Source organism: Panthera uncia, chromosome D1 (assembly GCF_023721935.1).
Source record: "Panthera uncia isolate 11264 chromosome D1, Puncia_PCG_1.0, whole genome shotgun sequence".
NCBI classification, from domain to species: domain Eukaryota; kingdom Metazoa; phylum Chordata; class Mammalia; order Carnivora; family Felidae; genus Panthera; species Panthera uncia.
In genome coordinates this window covers 32,639,571-32,657,981 of record NC_064808.1, presented here as the reverse complement: position 1 = coordinate 32,657,981, position 18,411 = coordinate 32,639,571, and positions in this window count along the sequence as shown.

The following is an 18,411-nucleotide window of genomic DNA, read 5'->3' as shown; positions in this document are numbered from 1 at the left end:
AACTGGTGCAGCCACTCTGGAAAACACTATGGAGGTTCCACAAAAAGTTAAAAATAGAACTACCCTCTGATCCAGCAATTGCACTACTAGGTATTTATCCAAAGGATACCATAATACTGATTTGAAGGGATACATGCACCCCAATATTTATAGCAGCCTTATCAGCAATAGCTGAACTATGGAAAGAGTCCAAATGTCCACCAACTAATGAATGGATAAGGAAGATGTGGTGTATACAAGGACATGGATGGAGCTAATGAGTATTATGCTAAGTGTAATAAGTCAGTCAGAGAAAAACAAATACCATATTATTTCACTCACATGTGAAGTTTAAGAAACAAAACAAATGAATAAAGGGGGAGAAAAAAAGAGGCAAACCAGGAAACAGACTTAACTATGGAAAACAAACTGGAGGGTCGCTGGAGGGGAGGTGGGCAAGGGGATGGGTTATATAGATGATAGGTATTAAGGAGGACACTTGTGATGAGCACTGGGTGTTGTATGTAAGTGATAAATCACTAAATTCTACACCTGAAACAAAAACAAACAAAAAAATCATACCTTTTGTTTAAAATTATACAGGAAAACTTGGGGTACATGGGTGGGTCAATCAGTTAAGCATCTGACTTCAGCTCAGGTCATGATTTCGCAGTTTGTGAGTTCGAGCCCCGCATCAGGCTCTGTGCTGACAGCTCAGAGTCTGAAGCCTGCTTCAGATTCTGTGTCTCCTCCTCTTTCTGTCCCTTCCATGCTCATGCTCTCTCTCTCTCTCTCTCAATAATGAATAAACGTTAAAATTTTTTTTGAATTATATAGGAAAACTTAAGTTGAATATTTGTTTAAATATCCATATTTACCAATACAAAGTTTTCTATAGAAAAAAAATATTTGTACTTACCAATACAAAGTTTTCTATAGAAATGTCAATATTAATGAACTTATACATTTCTATAATTGCAAAATAACATTAAAGAGAAAAGAACTGTGAAAACCACATCAATATTTAGTTTATAATCACAATCATATCAATATTTAGTCTAGAATCAATGGTTATATATATGCGTGCATATATTTGTGTATGTATGTATATATATTTTTTTTTTCTGAAAGCATTTTCTCTATTGACTTTGGTCTATGTTGGAAGAACTATTTTAAAAAATGTATCTCTGGAGATAATCAGAGTTTAGCTTCAGGCATCTTGGAGAATAATGAATTGGATTTCCTGGTACCTTAGCACTTATCCTTAGTGAGCAATTTAAAAAATTACCAGTATAAATTGTGTTTACCTCAGGAATAAACACTACCCAACCCAGTGGGGCCAAATAAACAAGAGCAGAGAGCAGAGAGAAAACAGAACTCTTTTTTCTGTTGTGTTTTCTGACTAACCTTAAGCAGCTTATCATATCTCACTTAAAGAAAAGATAGGGGGCTTGTTTTTCAGCTTTCAGACCTTTCATCTTCCACTTAGCTTAGTGACTTGTCCTTCTGGGGAGTCAGTATCTCTTATTTCGGGAGTTCACAGGTGCTTGATGCTCTGTGTAGTATTTAAATAGCCTAGCAAAATATGTTTTTAAAGGAATTGGAAGAACACTTTAGTTTCCATCTCAGAGTGAGTATCAAATAGATCCACAGGATATAAACTTGCTGTATTTAAACTTTTTAATAGCTAAGTATAGCGTTTGGTAACTCTGCAGATAGGAAGAGGATATTTGTGGCTCCAGGAAGGTGGCAGTGTAAAGTTCTCTCTCCAGAAGTGGAGTTAGATTTGGACCAACATAACTGTTTCATACTTTAGTTATGTAAAATAATGATAGAATATAATTATGCATCTGATTCTTCCATTTATTAATTTCATAACAGCAAGTGAGTTGAGTATTCTGACCTCCTTTGTCCATCTATAAAACATGTGAAATCACCCTAAACTGACAGTTGTTCAATAAGGATCAGAATTAATTTTGTGAAGTCCCCTAGCAACAGGCAAATCTCATGATAAGTATACTACAAATGGTAGTTAAAATGATCGGGACAAGATGCTTTTGTTCTCTGAGGTTTTCTTCCCCTCAAATGGTGGAGATTAGATCCTTTTTATTGCATTCTCTCTCTCAGATCTAAAATTGTATCATAAAGATTCTTTGTCACAGAGATACTTTGAAGATAAAACATCACATTCCCTGGGTGGAATTACATTACAATGCCTGGGTGGCTCAGTCCGTTAAGCACCCAACTCTTGATTTCGGCTCAGGTCATGATCTCAGGGTTTGTTTCCTGGGATTGAGACTTGAGTATGGCTCTGCACTGACAGTGCGGACACTGCTTGGGATTCTCTCTCTTTCTGCCCCCCCCCCAAATAAATAAGCTTCAACAAACAAATACCCCATTAGATTCCATCAAAGGATATTTTCATTAAATGGAATATATTATTTTCCACCTCTGAAATTATATTTATGAAGATACATAAAAATCTAGACATCAAAGAAAATTGTGGTTTTATAGTCTTCTTACGTTTGAAAGAAACATTGATCTCACTTAACTACATGCTTACATTATAAAAACAAAAAAACACATGGTTGTTAAAAATAGAAATATGGAAAAAGAAATAAGCTCCTACCAAATCTTAAGATATTATTATGTTTTAAAATGATGCTGAATTTATCTTAGAAAGTCTGCAATTCCTCCAGGAGGCTCTGTTTCAAATTCTCTTTGAGATCAGATATGGATGGTATTCACATTTCACCCAAAACTAAGACAGAATCACAATTCAACATTGTATTTAAATACATATTCCTTACTTTAGGTAACTAATGATTAAATGGAACAAAGAAACAAGTCTTCAAATTGAGGCAACATGTGATGAAAACAGACACATCTGGACCTAGTGCTCGCTTCACTATTTTCTACCTTGATGAGTCATATCACATGTCCATCATCTGTAAAAGAGAGCATTATTAACAGTTTCAATTTTATATGTAATCAGGTTATATACTGTTATGTGATAAACCAATGCGAAACTTGGAGGTGTAAAATAAGAGTAATATAATTGTGTTTATGAAGCTGCAATTAGAGCATGACTCAGTAAGAATAGCTTATCTCTAAATGCCATACAAAGGCTAATCTTCACATTACCTTGACATGCAATTAATATCCCCAATATATTCATGAGGAAACACTCTTAGAGGTAATAAATAACCAAAGGCAAATTACATAACTAAATAGAATATTTAAACTTGGTCAAGTCTTTGGGGCTTCAAAAACTACATATCACTCAAAGCAAATCCTAAAGATTTGATAACAAAGGCTTTTGATAAACAGATTACAGCTCTCCAAACGCTAATGATATAATGATACTATGAGTCACTAAGAAGGAATTAACTTTGTAAACACTATGTGCATATATATATATATATACATATATATATATACACACATATATATATACATACATATATATATACACATATATATATACATACATATACTAATTTTATTTGCTTACATTATATTTTCTAGGCAAAATGATTTATGACTTCCTAAAACCTGTTAACTGATCAAGTGATCCTCTTACTCCCTGAGTAAGAGGTGTCGTGGTCTAAAGATCATTGAGGTAAAATCTGAAGGTACAGACTGTCCTCATTAGGCAACTGATTATGGAGTGAAAAAAAGAGCCTAAGTCCTTAACATCATTACAGCTGAATGGATACTAACAATTGCTATTCAGACTTTTTACCATATGGGAAAAATAACTCCCTTTTGTTCAAGCTACTAGAATGATGCTCTTGATTTCCTGAAGCTCAATACAATTCTGAACCCATGCAGGCTCTCCTTCTTCACCCTCAAAACAGAGTCTTCCAGGGAATCTAATTTTTTCACTATAGTTCACAAAGATGTTCCTGTTCCCAACTCCTATGGTTAGAGAAAATACATTTCCAGATTTCACAGGAAAGTGCCAAAATTGTTTAATTTTAATCCTAGTAATAAAAATGAATTGTTTAATATGGAATTAAAGTAGGCAGGTTTTAAGCCAATGTAAGGCTTCTGAAATAAGCCTGATCTATTAATCAGGAGAAGGTCACATTAACAATCATCATTTTTGGTTTTATGCAATTCTGTTCCCTAAGTATTTTTTTTTTATTATTATTATCAATTGGATCATTATTGCTAAAGAGTTTCCCCAGGTTGTTTTTAAATACCTTGTTCTATATGTTGCATATAATGCCTCTTTTGGAGATTTACAAAGCATATTAATATATTCAGGTTTTGAGAACTTATGTAGTTTAATCAGGGATTCCAAATTATTTAATCACATCTCTGTATTGCTGCTGCTGGGTATAATACTTATTAATACCCCGGGAGTCAAAATTTTAGAAATGCTGAATTAAATATGTTTTCTGAACAGGAAACAGTACTATTTTGTCTGAACAAAAACTTGTGAGAACAAGTTTCAGCTGCACATAAAAAATGCTAAAAATAATGTTATCTGTTTAAAACATAAATCCCCTTCACTTACTTGTTCTCAAATGTACATCAACTTACTGTTTATAAATTAATTTCAAACTGAAGTGCAATTAGTGATATAAAGTTGAAATAATTTTTCTAATATATAAGCATCACAAGAAAAAATTGCATATGCAGAAAATTATCTATGATCTCAGTGAATGGCAATTTCATTCTTCCCTTTGTTCAGAACAAAAACCTTGGAGTCATTCTTGAACTCTTTTTCTCATACCCCACATCAAAACTGTCCTCAAATACCTTCCAAATAGGGATGCTTGGATGGCTCAGTCAGTTGAGCAGCTGACTTGAGCTCAGATCATGATCTCACTGTTTGTGGGTTCGAGTCCCCTGTCGAGTTCTGTGCTGACAGCTCAGAGCCTGGAGCCTGCTTTGGATTCTGTGTCTCCTCCTCTCTCTGCCCCTTCCCCACCCACACTCTGTTTCTCTCTCTTTCAAAAATAAATATTTTTTTTTTAATTTAGGAAATACCTTCTAAATCTAAATTCACCAAATATATGCAAATTTTGACCATTGCTTGCCACTTACATTATTTCAACCATCTCCATCTCTCACCTGGATTAATGGAGTACCCACTGATTCAATTCACTGCTCTGTGACCACTCCATCCACAATATACAGTTGACCCTTGAAAAACATGGGTTCAAACTGCATGGGTCCACTGATGTGCAGATTTTTTGATAATATAGTATAGCACTTGTAAATGCATTTTCTCTTCCTTATTAATTTTTTTAAATTTTTAACGTTTATTTATTTTTGAGAGACAGAGAGAGACAGAGCACGAGTAGGGGAGGGGCAGAGCTCGACATGAGGCTCAAACCCACAAACCATGAAATCATGACCTGAGCTGAAGTCGGCTGCTCAACTGACTGAGCCACCTAGGTGCCCCCCCTTATGATTTTCTTAATAACATTTTCTTTTCTCTAGTTTACTTAATTGTAAGAATACAGTATATGATAGAAACAGCATACAAAATATGTGTTAACTGACTGCTTATGTTATCAGTAAGGCTTCCAATCAACAGTAGGCTATTAGTAGTTAAGTTTTGGGGGAGTCAAAAGTTATACGTGGATTTTCAACTACACAGGGTATCATCAGTGTCCCTAACCCCTGCATTGTTCAAGGGTCGACTGTATTCAAACAGAACATCTAGAGTCATAACTCTTAATTAGAGTTCAGATCATATCACCCTTCTACTCAAAGCTCTTTGATGGTGTTCCAGCTCACTCAGAGAAGACGACAAATTTCTTAGACGGAATAGTAAGCCTCTCAAGTTAGCCCTCAGACTTCACAACATGCAAAAAAAAAAAAAAAAAAATAGATCTATGCCTGGATAGATTAATAAGATATTTCAGTGATAAAGAACTTGAGTATGTGGCAAAATGAGGATTATCTTGAGCTTAGGCCAAGGAGTTTAAACTAAATCTCTCTGTTTAAAAAATACACTTGTTATTTTAGAAGAGTTCCCGATTTACAAACAAACAAACAATGAAGTGACTACAAAGAGCCTCCTAATGTCTCACATCCAGTTTACCTTGTTATTAATATCTTACATTAAGTTGGTATATTTTTCACAATCGGAGACCCAGTATTTGTATATTATTAATAAATAAAGTCCATAATTTATCTAGCTTGAGCCCTAAGTCAACACACAAAAAGTCTAACCAGTCTGAGACTGCCCTGCTGAAGAAGCATGTATAGACACACTACCAAATGATTTCAACTGAGCCTAGTCTTCCAGCCACCACCGCAAGGTGTCAGATGTAGAAGTGAAACTATTTTCAACCCTTCCAGCCAGCCTAGCCAACAACTGAATTCCACGGAGTGAACATGGTCAATGCTACATGGAACAGAAGTTAGTCTAACTGAATCCTATCTAAATTTCTGAACCATATGATGATGAGATTTAAAGGAACAGTATTAATTTGGGGATACTTTGTTACAGATCAATCAATAAGAATAGTCCACCTCACCTAAAACATTAGAATGTAGACAGATGCAAAATATATTAGATGAAACATTTTAATTCACTTCGTACACTAGGATGTTGCTCACTTCATTTTTCAAGTCCCTAGTCTTCCAGAAACAAATCTACTCTCCTTCCTTCAAAATGCCAAACCATGCTCTCTTTCTTCTGCCAGAGGCAACACTAGATTAATCGTAGAAGGAACATCTTTTTGTACTGGAGTCTTGGCAGTTGCAGACTCTGGAGTAAGTGAAGGAGCTGGGGACACCTGCAAATTAGGACCGCCATGAGACACATAGTCATAGTAACTGTTAGGAAGCAGAAGGCACGGTTGGAAAGGCCTAGATGACAAACACAAATATCTTTGAGAGGGGGATCTACAGGGATGGGAGAAGCCAGGTAAAACAAGTTGTGACAATAAGATATGGCCCTGAGACCTGGCTAAAATCTATGTGAGACTATCATTCTTCTCATAAGGACAGTAAAACTCTCCGGGTGTTGGCTGAGTTAAGCTTCAAAGACCATAAACTAAGGATATCTACATGGAAAGCAAGATAAAGGGGAAAAGAAGCAAAGTTGCTCTTTAGGTACTTGAGCAATATTATAAAGTTGATAGAATAGTAATATAAAGTTATATCAGAACTTTGTTTTCCAGGACAAATAAGGAAATAACGGTGCAAAACTGCCACAATGAGACCCACAGAAAAGTTATAGTCCTAGTTTGACATATTTTTAAAATTTATTTTAAGGTCTTAATGAAAGCCTAAAAGTCAAGTCTACTTATTTTCTTTACCATAGTTCCCTATGAAACTTTACCAACCTCTCCTCTCCTGGTAAGGAGAAAATGTTTTTAACGAGGTTGTTGCTAAGATTTGGGATATGCAGGATCACCTGTTGTGCTTCCACATATTTTTTTTTCCAAAGCTTCATTTCTTACATGAGCAACGTGTTCTCTTTGGTTTGTGCTCAGGATTTCCTCCTGTGCCACTGCAGAGAGCTCCGCCAGCATCACAGAGTCTCCCAAGAGCCGGCAAGCATAAAAAAATGTGTATCACTGAGGAAAGTGTGTTTGTTAAAGTGATCTGATGCCTTGGAGGAAAAACAGCTCACAAATGTTTTTTGTAACTTTAATGTGGGGTAGTGCTGCTACTTCAAATGTGTTATTCCCCTCGATACAAGTATTATTTATGACACAGAGAAACACAAATAAAATGAGATTTTTAGCTGGGAGTAGATTAAAGGAGACTATGTCCTAAAAGACTTTTCTCAACGTCGGCACTATTGACGTTTTAAGCTGGATGCTTCTTGCTTGTGGGGCTGTCTTCCGCACTATACATTGTGCAGAGCATCCCTGGCTTATACCACTGGATGTCAGACAGCATTCAAGTTGTGAGTATGAAACATATCTCTGGACATTGCAAAATATCCTACGGGGAACATAATCACAACTACATGAGAAATACTCTTCTGTAGGTTAAGAGAGGTTCCCGTGGAAACAGAGCTTGGTTCACACCCAAGGTCTATCACTGTGGGATCCAAGTGAAGCTATTTTTTTCTGCCTTTTATTTCGCAGTCTATAAAATGTAAATTGTAGGCAAAATTGTGAAAGAGTTTAAGTGGACCAAAAGAATACTGGTTCTCTTCAATGGAAAACAGGTCATGTCTGGCATATCCTTTGAGGTTATCTGATTCTATGAGGGATCTCACCTTTATCTTTGAGTTACTTTACAAGTCTGTTATTTGTAGAAAACTGATAAAAAATGTTAAGTAACCCTTGATGGCATGAACCAAATTGTGTCTGGTGGAATGCGACTGATTATTAGCTTGTAGATATTAGTAAGTTTTACCTGTGTTCGTGTCTGTTTTTAACTTCATTTCAACATTCCTTATTTGACTACAGATGTATAAAGAGGTATGTAAATTCTCCTTTGGGCTTGTGGAATATCTTAGTATATTTCACTTTAATCAGTGAATTAAACAAAATCTTCAAAATGTGTAGACTTTATATCAATGAGGATACAGCTACATATGTTTTTAAATAACGATAATGACACAACTGATTTGGACGAAGAAGTACTGAAAAAAATACATGCAAAATATTTGAATAGTCAGAGTCCTAAAATAATGATAATTGCTATTGTTATCACAGCCATTGAAAAATATTGAATATTAAAGACATAGCAAAATAAATCAACAGCATTACTAAACAAAATTTTGGTTATTTCATGTACATACTGACCAAACCATGAATTTAAAATATATCAAATAAGAGGTGCCTGGGTGGCTCAGTTGGTTAAGCATCTGACTTTGGCTCAGGTCATGGTCTCATAGCTCATGAGTTTGAGTCCTGTGTCAGGCTCTGTGCTGATAGCTCAGAGCCTAGAGTCTGCTTCTGCTTCAGATTCTGTGTCTCTCTCTATCTCTGCCCCTCCCCCACTCGCTCATGCTCTCTCTCTCTCTGTCCAATAAATTAACATTAAAAAAATTACAAGTAAAATATAATCAAATATATCAAATAAATAAAAAATATTAAGTAGAGTTGTTTTTTCCCTCTTTAATACTCAATATTTCCATTTCTAGGCAACCAGTCTACTATGAACAACTGTATGCTATTTGGGCAACCTAGAAGAAATGGATAAATACCTAAAAATGTACAACCTACCAAGACTGAATCATGAAGAAATAGAAAATCTGAACAGACCAATTACTAGTAAAAAGATCAAATCAGTAATCAAAAAACTCCCAACAAAGAGAAGTCTAGGACCAGACAGCTTCACTGGTGAATTCTATCAAACATTTAGAGGAGATTTAATACCCATACTTCTCAAACTCTTGCAAAAAATATAACAGGAGAGAACACTTCTAAACTCATTTTATGAACCAGCATTACTCTGACACCAAAAGGCAGAAAAGGACACTCTAAGAAAAGGAAATTACAGGCCAACATTCCTGATGAACATAGATGAAAATATCCTCAACAAAATATTAGCAAACTGAATTCAACACTACATTAAAAGGATCACATACCAGGATCAAGTAGAACTTGTCTCTTGGTTGCAAAGACAGTTCAATATTTGCAAATCAATCAATGTGATATGCCCACAGTAACCAACATGAGAGGAGTAATCAGGAGAGATCATCTCAATAGATGCAAAAAAAGCATTTAATAATATTCAGCATCCATTAATGATACAAACTATCAACACACTGAGTATAAATAGGAATACACTTTAACATAAAGCAGGAACATACTTCAACATAATAAAGGCCATATATGACAAGCTCACAGCTAACGTCATACTCAAGGGTAAAAAGCTGAAAATTTTTCCTTTAAGATCAGGAATAAGACAAGGATGCCCACTCTCACTAACTTATTCAGCACAGTACTGGAGTCCTAGACAGAGCATTTAGGGGGATAAAACAGAAAAAAGGAAAAAAGAAAAAAAGAAATAAGGCATCAAAATTGTTAAGAAAAGATATTGAAGAGATATTTGCCTTCCCATGTTTATTGCAGCATTTTTCGTGATAGCCAACATATGGAAACAACCTAAATGCTCATCAACAGAATAAAGAAAATGTTGGTGTGTGCATGTGGGGGGGGGGGATGGTATGGGATATTAGTCACATGAAAGAAGGAAATCCTGTCATTTGCTATAAGATGGATGGACTTTGAGGGCATTATGTTAAGTGAAATAAACCAGACTGAGAAAGATAATTACTCCATGATTCTTCCTCTCTCTAAATGAGAGCATTCTCCATGATTTCATGCCTGATTTTTCAACTTTATTTTTTATACAGTTAATTGTTTTGCTACTGTTTCAATTGTCACTCCATCTAACAAGTTCTAAAAATGAAATGTTAGTCAAAATGTCTTGTCCAATTTTTTTTTTTAATGTTTATTTATTTTTGAAGGAGAGAGAGACAGAGTGTGAGTGGGGGAGGGGCAGAGAGAGAGGGAGACAGAGAATCGGAAACAGGCTCCGGGCTCTGAGCTGTCAGCACAGAGCCCCATGTGGGGCTCGAACCCACGAACTGTGAGATCATGACCTGAGCCGAAGTCGGACGCTCAACCAACTGAGCCACCCAGGCGCCCCTGTCTTGTCCAATTTTTATTCCCAAATTTCCAAATGCAGGATGGACAATTCCTATCCAAAGCCATGCTCTCAACCTAAACATGCCTTATAAATTATTCTCATTTCCGTTCCCTTTTAAGACTTTCATTTATTTTCCCAGATACTCTGATCTGAAACCTCTTAGGCAATTTTAACCCTTCCCATATCCAGTCATCTATCACACCTTTCTACTCCTCCTCCAGCTGTCCACTGCTTTATCCCAGATACCAGCATTGTGGTTGGCATGCACAAGTCATCCTATAAATGTTTGCTGTTTAGACTTAAGGGAAACAAAAAGTAGCACTATTTAAGAAAGAATAAAAATCCTAAAGTAGATATGTAGGATATGTAGTATATCTAGGATAAAGCAATAAAAAGACTATCATTATTTACATTCATTGACACCAAAGTTCCACACATAGTGACCCCTTAATCCTCACCAAAACTCAGTAAGTTAAGTACAATGAAAATCTCTATTTTAAAATAAAGAATCCATGGATCAAAGAGTTGGAGCAGCCTACTGAAATAACACTTTGTAAATGCTAGCTACTGCTAGGGTTCAAGTTTACCTTTATCTGAAGCTCATTTCTTTTTTAGTGTTACTACACTCTTTCTACAATAATAAAAAAATTGGTCAAGGAACAATTCCAGACAAAAGTATACACAATGAATTGTGCAGACAAAAGATCTTAGCTGTCCAAAGATTAAAGGCTGTTACCCTAGTGGTGCCATAAATGCACCAGCAGGCTTCTGGCTAGCCATTTAATCATTCTATTATATTTAGGAAGATATGTAAACATGTAACTAGCTCTCAGATCAGTGCTTCATTTAGGATAATGTATAACATGGCAATACACATGTTCATAGAGAAACTGTGGTAGATCATAAGAGTGTGGGTTTTGGAACAGGGCAGACCTGAATTTGAATTCTTGCTCTATCACTGAACTTGGGCAAGTTCTTTACTTTGCTTAATTTGCTTCTTTGAACAAATATTAAAGCCTAACCAAAATTGTAATTGTGAGGACAAAATAAGTAAAGCAATTAAGTGGTTCTGTGCAATGAATGCTTGACACTAAATACACCCTTATTAAGCAAAAATAATAGATTAATAGATTAATTATAACTTTTTAAAGTAATACTCTCTTACCTTTATGACATTTTTAACACAAGACTCTTAAATTTGACATAAGAAGTCTAAAATCTAGGCTGAGAGATTTTTGTTAAATCTCAGATTTGCTTGGTTAGTATGAGACCCTTGTAAAATGTTTCTGTAATAAAATCTATCCTGTGTCAAACTGATATTTGGGAAGCATAGGGAGAATCATTTAAATGCGTATAACATTAAAATGTTTCATGGAAGAGAGTATTTTGAGAATGGCCAGTCTTTAATACAATTTACCCTAAACTTCATTTAAAAAAATTACTTATAAAAATAATTAAAAATCTCTCCTTACACTGAATGCTGACTTTAAAACTAAAAAAAGAAAAGTAATAAAATGTAAAGATTTCAGACAAAAAATAGTCATGTCACTTAATTTAGTCATTTTCTAAAATAAAAGGCTATCTTATCCATATATAGTTTTTCTCCAGCCCTGTTTTTAATCCTTTCTACCTTCATTTATCTTTTATCTATCCAAGGTTGCCCTAGTTAGAGAAAGGTTGCTGTAATATATTTGACTTTTAAAATATTTAGGCTTTCTGACCCAAAGAAATTGACTCAAGCAGAACAAGCATGATTGTTATTTTAGTGCACAATTTAACCTGATAAGACCCTTCTAGTAAACATTATAGACATGCATAAGTCACAAGCCTGAAAGGAAATATTCCAGCCTTGTGAAGGTCTAGGGCCTGGCTTGTTAAAGTTTGTTTACCAGATGCCTGAATTCCACAGAGTAAATCACAGTCCAGGTGTTCGAAATCCCTTCGTGAATTTACAGCCTGCAGAAGAGCTTTGTTAGCCTTTCGTGTTAATGTTGAATATGCACACAGGAGGCTTAAAGACCATGTGCCCTGCCAAACATTACTAGTAATGTAATGGTGAATAAACCTTGGCTTCTCCCTGATGGTGTTCACAAATATTCAGTGCAATGTGTCATGTAGTTTCTGCCTTCATTCCCTTGAATGAGACACTTATGTGAAAAAAAGACTGTCATACTGATGATCAGCTACTGAGAAAATGGAGGCCTCCTGGATAAGTCAGAACCAACTGTCAGCACATGTAAGGCCACCTTGGAATTTCTAGCTGAGGCCATTATCTAACAGACTACAAGCCAGGTTGGTGGGCCCAACCAGATCACAGAATGAGGTGCCATCATGGTTGAGTGCTGCAGACTGTCGATGTCTTTCTTGTATGTTCACATAGCATAACGGGCTAGGGACCTCTATGAGTCTCTTTTATAAGGGTACTAATTACCTTCCCAGGGCCTCACCTCCTGATATCATCACCTTGAGGGGTTATTATATCAACATATGAATGGGGGTGTGGACACAGATATTCATTCTATAGCAGGTTACAGAAACAATTGATAAAATATTGCTTTGGATTATTTACAACTTGTATGTGGTATATTTTAAGTCAGGGAGCAGCCAACATTTTCTTTAAAGGGTGTGATGGTAAATTTTTTTGGTTCTGAAGGTTGTATGGACTCTGTCATACCTACCTAGTTTTGCCATCTTACTTGAAAGGTAATAGTGGATAGTAGGTAAACAAACGTCATGATTGTGTTACAATAAAACTTTATTTACAAAAATGGGCAGATGGACAGATTTGGCTTATGGGTCATAGTTTGCTGACCCATGTTCTAAATTAATAGCCTATAGAATAATTCTCATTCTATAGTATCCATTCCTAATCCTTTTTGTTGTGTGAAAAGTAATGAAAGGAAACCTCATTAGAGTCAGGAGACTAGAATGGGGAGCAAGTACTACTCAACTTCAATTACAGGAAGAATTGTCAATTATAGACCCAAAGGGAAGAATTCCCAGGAGTAAAGAATCATCAATTACAGGCCCCAAAAGGGACTGCTGTACTTTGCCTCTCCTACAAAAAAATTGACTACCCCTGAAACTTAGCCAATGAGAAACTGTCATCACCCTAAACTCCTGCTTTTCTCCAATGGACTTTCATTCAAAGCAATTCCTCCCAACTTCTTCCATCTCCATAAAATACCATTCCTCTTCTTAATTTATTGGACTTGCCTATGTTTTTGCTATAGCTTGTGTGTCCCAGATTGTACTTCTGTTATTCCTGAATAAACCCATTTTGCTGGTAAAATAAACTGGCTGTTTTATATTTAAAGCTAACAACTGTCTTCAGAAAATTCTATATTGAAAGAAATCCTATAGATATTGTTATAAAAGAGTATCAGGACCAATTCTGGTAGTCCATATCCTAATGCATAGTGTGATTAAGACAGGTAAATAGTCATTATCACAGAATAGTGTTCAGAGCTTAAAAGCAACTAGTTTTCTGCACTATATTTTTTTCTAAAATTATAGTATTGCTACTTTCAATACAATAACATAAAAATTTAGAGACAACAAAAGTAAATAATACAATCTGTCAGATTTTATTCTTTAAAATTATCAGAACAAATATAAATTAATGTGAACTTAAGAAAACAATAGGCTATTTCAACAAAAATGTTTGTATCTGAGGAAATGATAAGCATATAAATAATACAATTTAGCATTATGTATTCATTAATTAAGATATATGTGTAATTATCCTTTGAGTGAAATTCTAGTCTTTCACATGTGGAACACAATTTGATGCAATTTTTATGCAGAGTCTTTAAGTTTTCTCATTCTTCATTCAAGTTGCATATATCAAATAACAAATCAAAGCAAATAAATTTAGAGACATAAATAAAAGCCTTCTCAGTAGAAGGTGGGGGGAGGTAAAAATAACTTGAAAGAGACTTGCCTGGAAGTCACGAAGTTTTTGAACGCTGCTTCTTACATGCTACTCAGGTTCTAACTAAATTAAATAACTGGCTCTTTCAAAAGCCTCTCCTAATTTCAAAATAGACAGCACAGACAGAGATGGTAACTGAAAAAGACTGAGACTAATTAATTTAAGTTGAAAAACTGTTTCTATAAATGTCATTTCCGAGGATTTTCAACAGCCTCTCCCTTGATGTTTGATTGATACAAACAAAAGTACTTGCAATTCTAACAGTCCCTGAGTAACTGATGAAGATTACTCCCCTCAACTACTGGCACATGAATTGATAAATAAATCAACAAAACAAAAGAGAAAGTTCAGAAACACACTGGAGTACATGTGGAAACCCAGAATATAAAAGTATTTCAAATCACTGAGGAAAAATTGACTTTTAATAACTTGTGGTGGGCAACCTGATAGAAATATGGTAAGCGCAAAATTGAACCAATACCTTGCACAATATACAACAGTAAACTCTAAATGAATTACAGATAAAAAATAAAGCAGTACATAAAAATAAAATAAACCATTTCCATACTAGGGGAAATAAAGCATGGGTTAATTATTTTATAACTTGAAGATGAGCAAAAACTTTTCAACTATGCTTTTGTTAAAAAGAAAACCACAGGCCCAAAATACCATCACATGGGCTAGGCCACCTGGGGCTTAATACCTTATCTAATTGTAATTTCAGCCTCCCCCAGAAATATAAGTCTCAACCTTTAAAACAGGAATTTTCTGATAAGCACCAAAGAGGTGATCTGTCACATGCGTCCCCTCCATACCCACAAAGGAAGTGAGACAATCTACTTAATAAGACCCCCCTGTCCTTCCACCTAAGGGAAGGTGACCTTGACTGGGACAATCCTTTCTTTTGCTGAAAACTCTTGTCCCACCCTCCTTCCTATACATACCTTCCATTTTGTATAATTCCTCAGAGCTCCCCTCTCTATTTCCTGGATGGGATGCTGCCCAATTCATGAATCATTTAATAAAACCAACCAGATCTTCAAATTTACTTAGCTGAACTTTGCTTTTCAACAGATTAAAACTCATATTCAGTAAAAGAAGTGTGCAATAAATTCAACTACATTAAAATACTTTGCAGAGTAAAATATACCACATACTACAAATAAAGTTAAATGATTAATGAAAACATGGAAATATTTCCAAAAGAATGCTAATGATAATAAGATAACCTCCCTAATCTGAAAGAAACTCACACCACCTAAGAGAAAAGCAATCAGAAACACCATTTTTAAATGAGTAATACAGTAACAGTTCTCAGAATAGATACATGAACGGCCTATAAATTTATAAAAAGATGTTCCCTTCTTCCATAGGGATAGTAATGCAAATGAAAACTACACTGAGATATCATTTCTCACCTATAATATTAGCAGAAATTCAAAAGCTTGACAAACATACGGTACAAGTGAGGCTGTTAGAAAACAAGCACTTTAGTGTGCTGCTGGTATGATTACTCTTTTGAAGAGAAATTTGTCAATATCTTACAAAACTATTTATCAATTTACTATTTACCCAGCAATCCCACTTTTAGGAATCTACTTTGATTCCTAAGATCAAAGATGACCCTTTGAAGGCTCATCTTCAGGAGTATGAAAAAAATAAGCAGAGTTTAACTCATTGTGGCATTATTTTTAACAACAAAATATTGGGAATAAGATCAATACCAAATATAGAAGACTGATTAAGTAAACATATCCACATGTCCTTACAACAGGGTGCCATTGTTGTAGAGTCATCAAAAAGAATTGAGACAACCTCTATGACTGATTTGGTGTGATTTACAAGATACATTATTAAATGGAAAAAGAAATTTGCAGAACAGTATATAATGATAAGCTACCTTTTGTATAAGAAAAAAGAGGAGCCAATATTGGGTATTTGTGTGGGGTGCCTAGGTGGCTCAGTCGGTTGAGCAGCCGACTTCAGCTCAGGTCATGATCTCGCGGTCCGTGAGTTGGAGCCCCGCGTTGAGCTCTGTGCTGACAGCTCAGAGCCTGGAGCCTGTTTCAGATTCTGTGTCTCCCTCTCTCTCTGACCCTCCCCTGTTCATGCTCTGTCTCTCCCTGTCTCAGAAATAAATTAAAAAAAAAACGTTTAAAAAAATAAAAAAAAAAAAAAAGATTGGGTATTTGTGTGTTTATGTGTACATTTATGTAAAAACTGTAAACATAAATACATATAAACATATTACATATAAATACATATATATGTAATGTATATATTATATGTTATATGTAATTTGCTAAGAGGAACACAGGAAAATATAATCAAAGCAAAATGAGTCAAATTGATCACCTACACAGAATAGGTAGGATCCCAGTGGAAAAGAAAGGGAAGGGGATGTAATTTTTCTTAATGTTATAAAGTTTGATGTTTGAAGTAAATTAATGTTTAACATTATCCGCCCCCCCCCCCCGCCTCCTCCTTGCAAATCAGTAAGAATTGTAAAAAATCTTTAGGAGTTATTACAAACAGAAACAAAGCTACATATATTTTAACTGATCACACAAGCAAACAAAAAAAATAATAAAATAAAAACAAGTTCAAGGAACTTTTGAACATAATACTATAATTATATGTGACTACTGGGATCTATTTTAAGGGAAAATTACAATGAAATCTTAAATTTTTTTTTAACATTTATTTATTTTTGAGACAGAGAGAGACAAAGCATGAACGGGGGAGGGTCAGAGAGAGGGAGATACAGAATCCGAAACAGGCTCCAGGCTCTGAGCTGTCAGCACAGAGCCCGATGCGGGGCTCGAACTCACGGACCGCGAGATCATGACCTGAGCCGAAGTCGGCCGCTTAACTGACTGAGCCACCCAGGCGCCCTTGAAATCTTAAATTTTAATAGCAACTTTTGTAGCAGTATTGACACAGTGATCTCCAAAGTACTTCATATGTATGACAGCATTAAGCAAGTGATACAAGTATCTTAAAGTTTTGGAGATTAATATTCTCTGTGGAGGAAAGAGGAAATACAAATATGTAATGGCAAAAGAAAGAGCCTGTGGTGTAGGATCACTGTAGAAGTGCTTTTATGAGCTCCTAATTTATATATAGATACATATATACAGATATATAGAGACAATATAGATAGATTTAGATATTTATCTATCTCCTGGCTGTGTCCATGAAATGGGCCAAATAGCAATGGCAACCTAATTATAAAGTATGCTTGTTCTTGGTTTCTAAATCCCTTTCAGCATTGAAATGATGGCCAGGGGTTCTTATATAAATTTCTGCTTCCAGAGCAAGGTCAGAGAAAGTATAAAATGGCATACTCTGTTGTGGCCAAATGTATAGAAATGCTCAATATATGGTAATAACATATCAAAAGATACACAGTACCCAGTTTGAAGAGTCTGCCACTGGCCACATCTGAGACATTTTGGAGCTTAGAAGAAATAATGGCAGTAATGAATTATAACATATGCTATATATATATTTAAAAGAATCCATGAGCCCATGATGACGCAAACAAAGCAAACAAACACAAAGGGTGGGAATATTGAGAAGAGATATATAGTCTTTGCAAAGAATGCCAAACATTAATGGTGGAAGGAATGCTTGAGTTAGCAAATCTCCCTTTTAAAACCGGTAATAGTAGTTTCAAGCAAGTATCATCTATTGATATCAATGGGATCACTCCTCATATTACATATTAATGGCAAGAAGAAATGCACCTTTACAATGGAGAAATCCAGAAGTCACTTTTTTTTTGAGAGACAGGGGGTGGGGCACAAGTAAGTGAGGGACGGACAAAGAGAGAGAGAGAGAGAGTGAGAATCCCATAGGAGGAAGAGAGAAAGAAAGAGAGACAGAGAGAGAAGCTGGGCTTGTGC